Source organism: Heterodontus francisci, chromosome 8 (genome assembly GCF_036365525.1).
Source record: "Heterodontus francisci isolate sHetFra1 chromosome 8, sHetFra1.hap1, whole genome shotgun sequence".
Taxonomy (NCBI): Eukaryota; Metazoa; Chordata; class Chondrichthyes; order Heterodontiformes; family Heterodontidae; genus Heterodontus; species Heterodontus francisci.
Genome location: NC_090378.1, coordinates 106,326,579 through 106,341,292, shown reverse-complemented (window position 1 = coordinate 106,341,292; position 14,714 = coordinate 106,326,579).

Here is a 14,714-nt window from a genome sequence, read left to right as displayed (position 1 = left end):
ATGCATTTTATTTTATTCTCCATTGAATACAGTTTGTATACAACACGCTGAATAACATGGTTCATTAGTAAAGGAGCTTTAGTCCGTCCAATCCCATGTTCTCTGTTGTCTTGGGGAAGTGAATGACGGATCCCATCCAGCCAACAAAGGCAGCCTCTTGGTCAAAGCATATACTGGAGGGAGACAATTTTGTGTATCCTGCCGTTTTATTATAGCCAATGCTTGCAGCTCTCATTTACAGAGTACGACCATCCTTTAGTCACCTGTTAGCTTGCTGAAGTCATACTGGCTCCATTAGATTAGCACAGGGTCTAGGAGTCATGACCACTAAATAATAAGGAAGTGATCAAGACGAAGTGTCTACCAGTCCCCTGCAGTGTCGACCCTCATTCCAGGATTTTCTTTTTACTGTTCTGGGACTGAGCTGAAATCTGCCACATCAAGGACCAGATAGAGTTGAGTGATGACAGAAATAACTGTTGTCCGTTTAATAATTTTAACTAAACAACCTGTTTAACCTCTTAGCATTTCTAATAATGTTTTAAAATTAAGTCTAAATTCATTTGGTAAAATATTAATGAGATCACATTATCAAGCAAAGATGTAACTGATTTAAAGTGGCATGGAACCTTATGTACTTCTGTACTGAAGTTTAAAATAAAATTTCGACTGCACTAATGAATAGACTAAAAATCTACATATTGTGGGGGACACGGACATAGGGAGATGAAAGTGGATTTGGGCAGAATGCAGATAATGACCTGCACAAGATCATGCAGTTCTACTGCATGCTGCTGTCTGGTGCAGGATGCAGAATTGCTAAACATAGGAATTGCTAGATGAGAAATGACCAAGGCCCACTGAGTTTACCTTGCACAATCCTGGTAGTCACATGATACGATAGTGCAGTTGTTTGCAAGAATATCAATATGTTTTTACATTAATGTTTTGTCTTCGCTAGAAATAAAAGTAATGCAGGCTGTCTTTTCTCCTCAGTGATGCCGATAACATGAGAGAAGGATACATTTTAGGACCAAGGATATTATGCTGTAAAAATAGGTACATAAATAAGTGAGGTGGAATAATATTGAGCTGGAACAATTAAGAATGAAACGCAAGTTTTTTTTTAAACACAGGCTTTTCATCACAGAGAGAGCAGGAGATTGCTGCAATATAAAAGGCAATATGCTGTGAAAACACACACTAATGGTTGTTTACAACAAAGCTATGGCTTGGGAAAGGCCATGATTGGAAGTAACAGTGTGGTGTAAAAAGGCATGGGACTTCTCATTTTGTTTGGTAATCGGTTCCAACAACTGGGTAATCATAAAACATCAGGTGGTGTTGCATTTAGCAGGAAGACCACAAAAATGGTACAAAACAGTAATGCAGTGTTTTCACTTAGTTAGAAAGAAAGAGACCGATGCTGCCTTTTAGACCCAGTGGTGTGACTTGAGTTTTGGATGCAGGGTTAATGTGTGCTACTCTGTATGGGTGTTTAAGATTACTGGTTTGTCAATAATAAATGGAGTGAATTATCAAACACATTACCGGCTTTAGTTATCTTAATCTGTTTTAAAGGAAAAAGGACTTATCTAACATTGTTGGCTAAATGTAGCAATCAATCTCCCAATTAACCTACACCAGACCCAACTATGACATGCCGAAAGGCCCAGAGGGGGAGAGCTTTGGGAACTACTTATCATGTCATGTTAGGATGGTATTAGGACACCTGCTTTTCCTGATATGTACTGATCTAGATGTGGGAGTACAGAGCGGAATTTCAAAATCTGTGGATGAGTCAAAACTTGGAAGTCTTGCGAACTGTGAGGAGGATAGAGAAACTTCAAGAAAACGTAGCTAGGCTGGTGGAATGGGCAGACAAGTTGCAGATGAAATTTAATGCAGAGAAGTATGAACTGATTCATTTTGTGGCGGGGGTGGGGGGGGGTGGGGGCAGAGAACGAGGAGGCCCAATATAAGGGGTATAATTCTAAAAGGAGTGCAGGAGCAAAGGGACCTGGGGGCATATGTGCACAAATCATTGAAGGTTGCAGGGCAGGTTGAGAAAGTGGTTAATCACAGAATTGTTACAGCGCAGGAGGAGGCTATTCGACCAATTGTGTCTGCATCAGCTTTCTGAAAGAGTAACTCCCTCAGTTCCATTCCCCTGCCTTCTCCCCATAACCCTGCATATTCTTCCTTTTCATGTAACAGTCTAATCCCTTTTGAATGCTTCAATTGAACCTGCCTTCCCCACGTTCTCAGGCGGCACATTCCAGACCCTTAACCACTCGCTGCGTGAAAACATTTTCCTCATGCCACTTTTGCTTCTCTTACCAAATATTTTAAATCTGTGCCCCCTTGTTCTCGATCCTTTCATGAGTGGGAACAGTTTCTCTCTGTCTACTCTGTCCAGATCCCTCATGATTTTAAATACTTCTATCAAGGCACCTCTCAGCCTTCTCTTCGAGGAAAACAGTCCTAACCCCTCCAATCTATCTTCATAACTGAAATTCCTCATCCCTGGAACCATTCTCGTGAATCTTTTCTGTACTCTCTCCAATGCCCTCACGTCTTTCAAGTGCGGCACCCAGAATTAGACGCAATACTCCAGCTGAAGCTGAACTAGTGTCTTATTCAAGTTCCAACATAACTTCCTTGCTCTTGTACTCTATGCCCCTGTTAATAAACCCCAGGATACTGTATGTTTTATTAAGTGCTCTCTCAATCTGTCCTGCCACCTTCAATGATTTATGCACATATACACCAAGGTCCCTCTGCTCCTGCACCCCCTTTAGAATCGTACCCTTTATTCTATATTGTCTCTCAGGTTCTTCCTACCAAGATGAATCACTTCACATTTCTCTGCATTGAACTTCATCTGCCACCTGTCTGCCCATTCCACCAGCTTGTCTATGTCCTTTTGATGTTCTACATTATCCTCCTCACAGTTCACAATGCTTTCAAGTTTTATATCATCTGCAAACTTTGAAATTGTGCCCTGTATTTGGAAGTAGTTGAGGTGAGCCCAGTACATTCTCTGCCATGGATAGGCCTTCCTTGGTGCACCCAGCTGGTTTCGTATCATCTGCAAACTTTGAAATTGTGCCCTTTTACACCAAGGTCTAGGTCATTAATATATATCAGGAAAAACAAGGGTCCCAACACTGATCCCTGGGGAACTCCACTACTAATCTTCCTCCAGCCCAAAAAACATCCATTAACGACTATTCTTTGTTTCCTGTCACCCAGCCAATTTCGTATTCATGTTGCTACCGTTAGTTTTATTCCATGAGCTACAAGTTTGCTCACAAGTCTGTTGTGGGCACTGTATCAAAAGCCTTATGAAAGTCCATGTACAACACATCAACAGCATTGCCCTCATCAACCTCCTCAAAAAACTCCAGCAAGTTAGTTTAACCCAATTTTCCCTTAAGAAGTCCTTGCTGGCTTTCCTTGATTAACTTGCATTTGTCCATGTGACTATTGATTTTGTCCAGAATTATTTTTTTCTAGATATTTTCCCACCACCAAAGTTAAACTGACTGACCTTTAGTTGCTGGGCTTATCTTTACACTTTTTTTAACGAGGGTGTAACGTTTGCAATTCTCCAGTCCCATGGCACCACTCATGAGTCTAAGGAAGACTGAAAAATGATGGTCAGTGCCTCTGCGATTTCTGCCCTCACTTCCCTCAGTATCCCTGGATACATCTCATCTGGCCCTGGTGCATTATCCACTTTAAGTACAGACAGCAGATCTAATACATCCTCTTTATCAACTTCAAACCCCTCTAGTGCCTGAATTACCTCCTCTTTCAACATTGTCTGCATTGCATCTTTTCCCTTCGCAAAGTATTCTTTTAATACCTCAGTTATGCCCTCTGCCTTCATGTGTAAATCCCCTTTCTGGTCCCTAATCAGCCCTACGCCTCCTTTTACCACCCTTTTACTATTTGTATGTCTATAGAAAACTTTGGGATTTTCTTTAATGGTAGCTGCCAGTCTCTTTTCATGCTCTTTCTTTGCTTCTCTTATTTGCTTTTTCACTTCCCCTCTGCACCTTCTATATTCAGCCTGGTTCACAACAGTATTTCCTACCTGTCATAAGCACACTTTTTCTTCTTTGTCTTAACCTCTACCTCTTTTGTCATCCATGGAGCAAAGCAGATGGGATCGTGGACTTCATAAATAGGGGTTTAGAGTACAAAAGCAAGAAAGTTATGATAAACCTGTATAAAACACTGGGTTGGCCTTGAGTATTGTGTCCAGCATACTTCAGATTATAGGAGATATGAGGTAATTTTTGGGAGTGGCTGGTGATGTTGAATTTTAAGAAATAACTAGTGTACAAAACCAAATGTGACTGAAGACATGCCCCAGACATCCTGAAGAAATAAATCTTGCAGCTTAATAAATGGCAATTTGTTCCGACACTGAAGCAGGAAGAACTTCTTTCATTGGCTACAGGCCACTGATGTAACACATTAATAAGAATCATTGAATCATACCACACAGAATGACAATTCCTTTGAAGTGTGCTGCTCTGTCACCTTGCTGTCAGTCTGTTCACAGACTAATTTGAACCTTTTTTAATTTCATTTTTTCTGTCACTGCTGCGTATTTCTCTTTCCCCCAATTCCCCAGTGTTCACTCCTTGAGTTCCCTATCCCCAGTGTGCACTCATCCCCGGCCTCCGCAGTAGCCTCCAGCATTCACCAGTCTTGCCTGATCTCCATTCCTCGCTCTCTCCCTAATTCCCCCATTCCCTGGTCTTTCCTCATTCCCCTGCCACCCACAGCAGTCCTGATCTTCTGGATTTCCATCCAGCGAAGGTTGGGAACTCACTGAAAATTCGTGTTCGGTCAGGTGAGCAGTAGAGATAAACAGCTGGATTTTGATGTCCCGCTGCTGGAAGTGGCGGGTGCAGAAAATGGCAGCCACCCTGCATAAGAGCTACGCCGCGACGATTACGCGATGGGTGCCTACTTAACATATTGACAGCGACCCCCCCCCACAATAATGTGACGAGGGCTGCATTAGCAACGACGTTAACGGCGTCACCTGATGCAGGAGCAGGTGCTGGTGCCATTTTTAAAAGCTGCCAGCCCTGTCAACAGTCAAAATAATGCAGAGTTGATCCCTTTCCCCCCATACAGTAAATAATGCAGAGTTGATCCCTTTCCACACATACAGTAAATGATGCAGTGTTGACCCCTTCCCCATACAGTAAATAATGCAGAGTTGACACGTCCCCATACAGCAAGTAATGCAGAGTTGATCCCTTTCCCCCATACAGTAAATAATGCAGAGTTGACCCCTTCACCCATACAGTAAAAGATGCAGAGTTGACCCCCTTCCCCATACAGTAAATAATGCAGTGAATTAAATTCAGTTCCGAAGAAGGGTCACTGACCCGAAACGTGAACTCTGCTTCTCTTTCCACAGATGCTGCCAGACCTGCTGAGTGATTCCAGCATTTCTTGTTTTTGTTGTGTGAGTAAATAATGCAGTGTTGACCCCTTCCCCATACAGTAAATAATGCAGAGTTGACCCCTTCCACCATACAGTAAATAATTTAGTTGACCCCTTCCCCCAAACAGTAAATGATGCAGACTTGACCCCTTCCCCCATACAGTAAATAATGCAGTTGACCCCTTCCACCATACAGTAAATAATTTAGTTGACCCCTTCCCCCATACAGTAAATGATGCAGACTTGACCCCTTCCCCCAGACAGTAAATAATGCAGTTGACCCCTTCCACCATACAGTAAATAATTTAGTTGACCCCTTCCCCCATACAGTAAATGATGCAGACTTGACCCCTTCCCCCATACAGTAAATGGTGCAGAGTTGCCCCTTCCCCCATACAGTAAATGATGCAGTGCTGACCCCTTCCCCATACAGTAAATAATGCAGAGTTGACCCCTTCCCCCATACAGTAATTAATCCAGAGTTGACCCCTTCCCACATACAGTAAATGATGCAGAGTTGACCCCTTCCCCCATACAGTAATTAATGCAGAGTTGATCCCTTCCCACATACAGTAAATGATGCAGAGTTGATCCCTTCCCCCATACAGTAAATGATGCAGAGTTGACACCTTCCCCCAGACAGTAAATGATGCAGAGTTGTCCCCTTCCCCCATACAGTAAATGATGCAGAGTTGTCCCCTTCCCCCATACAGTAAATGATGCAAAGTTGTCCCCTTCCCCCATACAGTAAATGATACAGAGTTGTCCCCGTCCCCCAAACAGTAAATGATAGAGTTGTCCCCTTGCCCATACAGTAAATGATGCAGAGTTGTCCCCGTCCCCCATACAGTAAATGATACAGAGTTGTCCCCTTCCCCCATACAGTAAATGATGCAGAGTTGACCCCTTCCCCCATACAGTAAATGATGCAGAGTTGTCCCCTTCCCCCATACAGTAAATGATGCAGAGTTGTCCCCTTCCCCCATACAGTAAATGATAGTTTTGTCCCATTCCCCCATTCTTTTGGGCCTCCTTATCTCGAGAGACAATGGATACGCGCCTGGAGGTGGTCAGTGGTTTGTGAAGCAGCGCCTGGAGTGGCTATAAAGGCCAATTCTGGAGTGACAGGCTCTTCCACAGGTGCTGCAGAGAAATTTGTTTGTTGGGGCTGTTGCACAGTTGGCTCTCCCCTTGCGCCTCTGTCTTTTTTCCTGCCAACTACTAAGTCTCTTCGACTCGCCACAATTTAGCCCTGTCTTTATGGCTGCCCGCCAGCTCTGGCGAATGCTGGCAACTGACTCCCACGACTTGTGATCAATGTCACACGATTTCATGTCGCGTTTGCAGACGTCTTTATAACGGAGACATGGACGGCCGGTGGGTCTGATACCAGTGGCGAGCTCGCTGTACAATGTGTCTTTGGGGATCCTGCCATCTTCCATGCGGCTCACATGGCCAAGCCATCTCAAGCGCCGCTGACTCAGTAGTGTGTATAAGCTGGGGATGTTGGCCGCTTCAAGGACTTCTGTGTTGGAGATATAGTCCTGCCACCTGATGCCAAGTATTCTCCGAAGGCAGCGAAGATGGAATGAATGATACAGAGTTGTCCCCGTCCCCCATCCAGTAAATGATACAGAGTTGTCCCCTTCCCCCATACAGTAAATGATAGAGTTGTCCCCTTCCCCCATACAGTAAATGATGCAGAGTTGTCCCCTTCCCCCATACAGTAAATTATAGATTTGTCCCATTCCCCCATACAGTAAATGATGCAGAGTTGTCCCCGTCCCCCATACAGTAAATGATGCAGAGTTGTCCCCTTCCCCCATACAGTAAATGATAGATTTGTCCCTGTCCCCCATACAGTAAATGATGCAGAGATGTCCCCGTCCCCCATCCAGTAAATGATGCAGAGTTGTCCCCTTCCCCCATACAGTAAATTATAGATTTGTCCCATTCCCCCATACAGTAAATGATGCAGAGTTGTCCCCGTCCCCCATACAGTAAATGATGCAGAGTTGCCCCCTTCCCCCATACAGTAAATGATAGATTTGTCCCCTTCCCCCATACAGTAAATGATAGATTTGTCCCCTTCCCCCATACAGTAAATGATGCAGAGTTGTCCCCTTCCCCCATACAGTAAATGATAGATTTGTCCCCGTCCCCCATTCAGTAAATGATGCAGAGTTGTCCCCTTCCCCCATACAGTAAATGATAGATTTGTCCCCTTCCCCCATACAGTAAATGATAGAGTTGTCCCCTTCCCCCATTCAGTAAATGATAGAGTTGTCCCCGTCCCCCATACAGTAAATGATAGAGTTGTCCCCGTCCCCCATTCAGGAAATGATAGAGTTGTCCCCGTCCCCCATTCAGTAAATGATGCAGAGTTGTCCCCTTCCCCCATACAGTAAATGATGCAGAGTTGTCCCCTTCCCCCATACAGTAAATGATAGATTTGTCCCCTTCCCCCATACAGTCAATGATGCAGAGTTGTCCCCTTCCCCCGTACAGTAAATGATAGAGTTGTCCCCGTCCCCGATACAGTAAATGATGCAGACTTGACCCCTTCCCCCATACAGTAAATGATGCAGAGTTGACCCCTTCCCCGATACAGTAAATGGTGCAGAGTTGCCCCCTTCCCCCAGACAGTAAATGATGCAGTGCTGACCCCTTCCCCATACAGTAAATAATGCAGAGTTGACCCCTTCCCCCATACAGTAATTAATGCAGAGTTGACCCCTTCCCACATACAGTAAATGATGCAGAGTTGACACCTTCCCCCATACAGTAATTAATGCAGAGTTGATCCCTTCCCACATACAGTAAATGATGCAGAGTTGACCCCTTCCCCCATACAGTAAATGATGCAGAGTTGTCCCCTTCCCCCATACAGTAAATGATGCAAAGTTGTCCGCATACCCCATACAGTAAATGATACAGAGTTGTCCCCTTCCCCCATAACGTAAATGATGCAGAGATGTCCCCTTCCCCCATACAGTAAATGATGCAGAGTTGTCCCCTTCCCCCAGACAGTAAATGATGCAGAGTTGTCCCCATCCCCCATACAGTGAATGATGCAGAGATGTCCCCTTCCCCCATACAGTAAATGATACAGAGTTGTCCCCGTACCCCATCCAGTAAATGATACAGAGTTGACCCCTTCCCCCATACAGTAAATGATACAGAGTTGTCCCCGTCCCCCATACAGTAAATGACGCAGAGATGTCCCCTTCCCCAACACAGTAAATGATACAGAGTTGTCCCCGTCCCCCATACAGTAAATGATGCAGAGATGTCCCCTTCCCCCAAACAGTAAATGATAGAGTTGTCCCCGTCCCTCATACAGTAAATGATAGAGTTGTCCCTGTCCCCCATACAGTAAATGATGCAGAGATGTCCCCGTCCCCCATCCAGTAAATGATGCAGAGTTGTCCCCTTCCCCCATACAGTAAATGTTAGAGTTGTCCCCTTCCCCCATACAGTAAATGATGCAGAGTTGTCCCCTTCCCCCATACAGTAAATTATAGATTTGTCCCATTCCCCCATACAGTAAATGATGCAGAGTTGTCCCCGTCCCCCATACAGTAAATGATGCAGAGTTGTCCCCTTCCCCCATACAGTAAATGATAGATTTGTCCCCTTCCCCCATACAGTAAATGATAGATTTGTCCCCTTCCCCCATACAGTAAATGATGCAGAGTTGTCCCCTTCCCCCATACAGTAAATGATAGATTTGTCCCCGTCCCCCATTCAGTAAATGATGCAGAGTTGTCCCCTTCCCCCATACAGTAAATGATGCAGAGTTGTCCCCTTCCCCCATACAGTAAATGATAGATTTGTCCCCTTCCCCCATACAGTAAATGATAGATTTGTCCCCTTCCCCCATACAGTAAATGATAGAGTTGTCCCCTTCCCCCATTCAGGAAATGATAGAGTTGTCCCCGTCCCCCATTCAGTAAATGATGCAGAGTTGTCCCCTTCCCCCATACAGTAAATGATAGATTTGTCCCCTTCCCCCATACAGTAAATGATAGATTTGTCCCCGTCCCCCATACAGTAAATGATAGAGTTGTCCCCGTCCCCCATTCAGGAAATGATAGAGTTGTCCCCGTCCCCCATTCAGTAAATGATGCAGAGTTGTCCCCTTCCCCCATACAGTAAATGATAGAGTTGTCTCCTTCCCCCATACAGTAAATGATGCAGAGTTGTCCCCTTCCCCCATACAGTAAATGATAGATTTGTCCCCTTCCCCCATACAGTAAATGATGCAGAGTTGTCCCCTTCCCCCATACAGTAAATGATAGAGTTGTCTCCTTCCCCCATACAGTAAATGATGCAGAGTTGTCCCCTTCCCCCATACAGTAAATGATAGAGTTGTCTCCTTCCCCCATACAGTAAATGATGCAGAGTTGTCCCCTTCCCCCATACAGTAAATGATAGAGTTGTCTCCTTCCCCCATACAGTAAATGATGCAGAGTTGTCCCCTTCCCCCGTACAGTAAATGATAGATTTGTCCCCTTCCCCCATACAGTAAATGATGCAGAGTTGTCCCCGTCCCCCATTCAGTAAATGATAGATTTGTCCCCTTCCCCCATACAGTAAATGATGGAGTTGTCCCCGTCCCCCATTCAGTAAATGATAGAGTTGTCCCCTTCCCCCATGCAGTAAATGATAGATTTGTCCCCTTCCTCCATACAGTAAATGATAGATTTGTCCCCTTCCCCCATACAGTAAATGATAGAGTTGTCCCCTTCCCCCATACAGTAAATGATAGAGTTGTCGCCGTCCCCCATTCAGTAAATGATAGTTGTCCCCGTCCCCCATACAGTAAATGATAGAGTTGTCCCCGTCCCCCATTCAGTAAATGATAGAGTTGTCCCCGTCCCCCATTCAGTAAATGATGCAGAGTTGTCCCCTTCCCCCATACAGTAAATGATGCAGAGTTGTCCCCTTCCCCCATACAGTAAATGATAGATTTGTCCCCTTCCCCCATACAGTAAATGATAGATTAAAAGCAAAATACTGCGGATGCTGGAAATCTGAAACAAAAACAAGAAAAAATGGATTCACTCAGCAGGTCTGGCAGCATCTGTGGAAAGAGAAGCAGAGTTAACGTTTCGGGTCAGTGTTCCGAAGAAGGGTCACTGACCCGAAACGTTAACTCTGCTTCTCTTTCCACAGATGCTGCCAGACCTGCTGAGTGAATCCAGCAGTAAATGATAGAGTTGTCTCCTTCCCCCATACAGTAAATGATGCAGAGTTGTCCCCTTCCCCCATACAGTAAATGATGCAGAGTTGTCCCCTTCCCCCATACAGTAAATGATACAGAATTGTCCCCTTCCCCCATACAGTAAATGATGCAGAGTTGTCCCCTTCCCCCATACAGTAAATGATGCAGAGTTGTCCCCTTCCCCCATACAGTAAATGATGCAGAGTTGTCCCCTTCCCCCATACAGTAAATGATAGAGTTGTCCCCATCCCCCATACAGTAAATGATGCAGAGTTGTCCCCTTCCCCCATACAGTAAATGATGCAGAGTTGTCCCCTTCCCCCATACAGTAAATGATAGAGTTGTCCCCATCCCCCATACAGTAAATGATGCAGAGTTGTCCCCTTCCCCCATACAGTAAATGATAGAGTTGTCCCCTTCCCCCATACAGTAAATGATGCAGAGTTGTCCCATTCCCCCATACAGTAAATGATAGAGTTGTCTCCTTCCCCCATACAGTAAATGATGCAGAGTTGTCCCCTTCCCCCATACAGTAAATGATGCAGAGTTGTCCCCTTCCCCCATACAGTAAATGATAGAGTTGTCCCCATCCCCCATACAGTAAATGATGCAGAGTTGTCCCCTTCCCCCATACAGTAAATGATGCAGAGTTGTCCCCTTCCCCCATACAGTAAATGATAGAGTTGTCCCCATCCCCCAAACAGTAAATGATGCAGATTTGTCCCCTTCCCCCATACAGTAAATGATAGATTTGTCCCCTTCCCCCATACAGTAAATGATAGAGTTGTCTCCTTCCCCCATACAGTAAATGATAGAGTTGTCCCCTTCCCCCATACTGTAAATGATAGAGTTGTCCCCATCCCCCATACAGTAAATGATGCAGAGTTGACCCCTTCCCCCATACAGTAAATGATAGAGTTGTCCCCTTCCCCCATACAGTAAATGATAGAGTTGTCCCCATCCCCCATACAGTAAATGATGCAGAGTTGACCCCTTCCCCCATACAGTAAATGATAGAGTTGTCCCCATCCCCCATACAGTAAATGATGCAGAGTTGACCTCTTCCCCCATACAGTAAATGATAGATTTGTCCCCTTCCCCCATACAGTAAATGATAGAGTTGTCCCCTTCCCCCATACAGTAAATGATAGAGTTGTCTCCTTCCCCCATACAGTAAATGATGGAGTTGTCCCCATCCCCCATCCAGTAAATGATGCAGAGTTGACCCCTTCCCCCATACAGTAAATGATAGATTTGTCCCCTTCCCCCATACAGTAAATGATAGAGTTGTCCCCATCCCCCATACAGTAAATGATGCAGATTTGTCCCCTTCCCCCATACAGTAAATGATAGATTTGTCCCCTTCCCCCATACAGTAAATGATAGAGTTGTTCCCACCCATCCCCCATACAGTAAATGATGCAGATTTGTCCCCTTCCCCCATACAGTAAATGATAGATTTGTCCCCTTCCCCCATACAGTAAATGATAGAGTTGTCCCCATCCCCCATACAGTAAATGATGCAGATTTGTCCCCTTCCCCCATACAGTAAATGATAGATTTGTCCCCTTCCCCCATACAGTAAATGATAGATTTGTCCCCTTCCCCCATACAGTAAATGATAGAGTTGTCCCCATCCCCCATACAGTTAATGATGCAGATTTGTCCCCTTCCCCCATACAGTAAATGATAGATTTGTCCCCTTCCCCCATACAGTAAATGATAGAGTTGTCCCCACCCATCCCCCATACAGTAAATGATGCAGATTTGTCCCCTTCCCCCATACAGTAAATGATAGATTTGTCCCCTTCCCCCATACAGTAAATGATAGAGTTGTCCCCTTCCCCCATACAGTAAATGATAGATTTGTCCCCTTCCCCCATACAGTAAATGATAGAGTTGTCTCCTTCCCCCATACAGTAAATGATGCAGAGTTGTCCCCTTCCCCCATACAGTAAATGATAGATTTGTCCCCTTCCCCCATACAGTAAATGATGCAGAGTTGTCCCCTTCCCCCATACAGTAAATGATAGAGTTGTCTCCTTCCCCCATACAGTAAATGATGCAGAGTTGTCCCCTTCCCCCATACAGTAAATGATAGAGTTGTCTCCTTCCCCCATACAGTAAATGATGCAGAGTTGTCCCCTTCCCCCGTACAGTAAATGATAGATTTGTCCCCTTCCCCCATACAGTAAATGATGCAGAGTTGTCCCCGTCCCCCATTCAGTAAATGATAGATTTGTCCCCTTCCCCCATACAGTAAATGATGGAGTTGTCCCCTTCCCCCATGCAGTAAATGATAGATTTGTCCCCTTCCTCCATACAGTAAATGATAGATTTGTCCCCTTCCCCCATACAGTAAATGATAGAGTTGTCCCCTTCCCCCATACAGTAAATGATAGATTTGTCCCCTTCCCCCATACAGTAAATGATAGAGTTGTCTCCTTCCCCCATACAGTAAATGATGCAGAGTTGTCCCCTTCCCCCATACAGTAAATGATAGATTTGTCCCCTTCCCCCATACAGTAAATGATGCAGAGTTGTCCCCTTCCCCCATACAGTAAATGATAGAGTTGTCTCCTTCCCCCATACAGTAAATGATGCAGAGTTGTCCCCTTCCCCCATACAGTAAATGATAGAGTTGTCTCCTTCCCCCATACAGTAAATGATGCAGAGTTGTCCCCTTCCCCCGTACAGTAAATGATAGATTTGTCCCCTTCCCCCATACAGTAAATGATGCAGAGTTGTCCCCGTCCCCCATTCAGTAAATGATAGATTTGTCCCCTTCCCCCATACAGTAAATGATGGAGTTGTCCCCTTCCCCCATGCAGTAAATGATAGATTTGTCCCCTTCCTCCATACAGTAAATGATAGATTTGTCCCCTTCCCCCATACAGTAAATGATAGAGTTGTCCCCTTCCCCCATACAGTAAATGATAGAGTTGTCGCCGTCCCCCATTCAGTAAATGATAGTTGTCCCCGTCCCCCATACAGTAAATGATAGAGTTGTCCCCGTCCCCCATTCAGTAAATGATAGAGTTGTCCCCGTCCCCCATTCAGTAAATGATGCAGAGTTGTCCCCTTCCCCCATACAGTAAATGATGCAGAGTTGTCCCCTTCCCCCATACAGTAAATGATAGATTTGTCCCCTTCCCCCATACAGTAAATGATAGATTAAAAGCAAAATACTGCGGATGCTGGAAATCTGAAACAAAAACAAGAAAAAATGGATTCACTCAGCAGGTCTGGCAGCATCTGTGGAAAGAGAAGCAGAGTTAACGTTTCGGGTCAGTGTTCCGAAGAAGGGTCACTGACCCGAAACGTTAACTCTGCTTCTCTTTCCACAGATGCTGCCAGACCTGCTGAGTGAATCCAGCAGTAAATGATAGAGTTGTCTCCTTCCCCCATACAGTAAATGATGCAGAGTTGTCCCCTTCCCCCATACAGTAAATGATAGAGTTGTCCCCATCCCCCATACAGTAAATGATGCAGAGTTGTCCCCTTCCCCCATACAGTAAATGATGCAGATTTGTCCCCTTCCCCCATACAGTAAATGATAGATTTGTCCCCTTCCCCCATACAGTAAATGATAGATTTGTCCCCTTCCCCCATACAGTAAATGATAGAGTTGTCCCCATCCCCCATACAGTAAATGATGCAGATTTGTCCCCTTCCCCCATACAGTAAATGATAGATTTGTCCCCTTCCCCCATACAGTAAATGATGCAGAGTTGTCCCCTTCCCCCATACAGTAAATGATAGATTTGTCCCCTTCCCCCATACAGTAAATGATAGAGTTGTCCCCATCCCCCATGCAGTAAATGATGCAGATTTGTCCCCTTCCCCATACAGTAAATGATAGATTTGTCCCCTTCCCCCATACAGTAAATGATAGAGTTGTCCCCTTCCCCCATACAGTAAATGATGCAGATTTGTCCCCTTCCCCCATACAGTAAATGATAGATTTGTCCCCTTCCCCCATACAGTAAATGATAGATTTGTCCCCTTCCC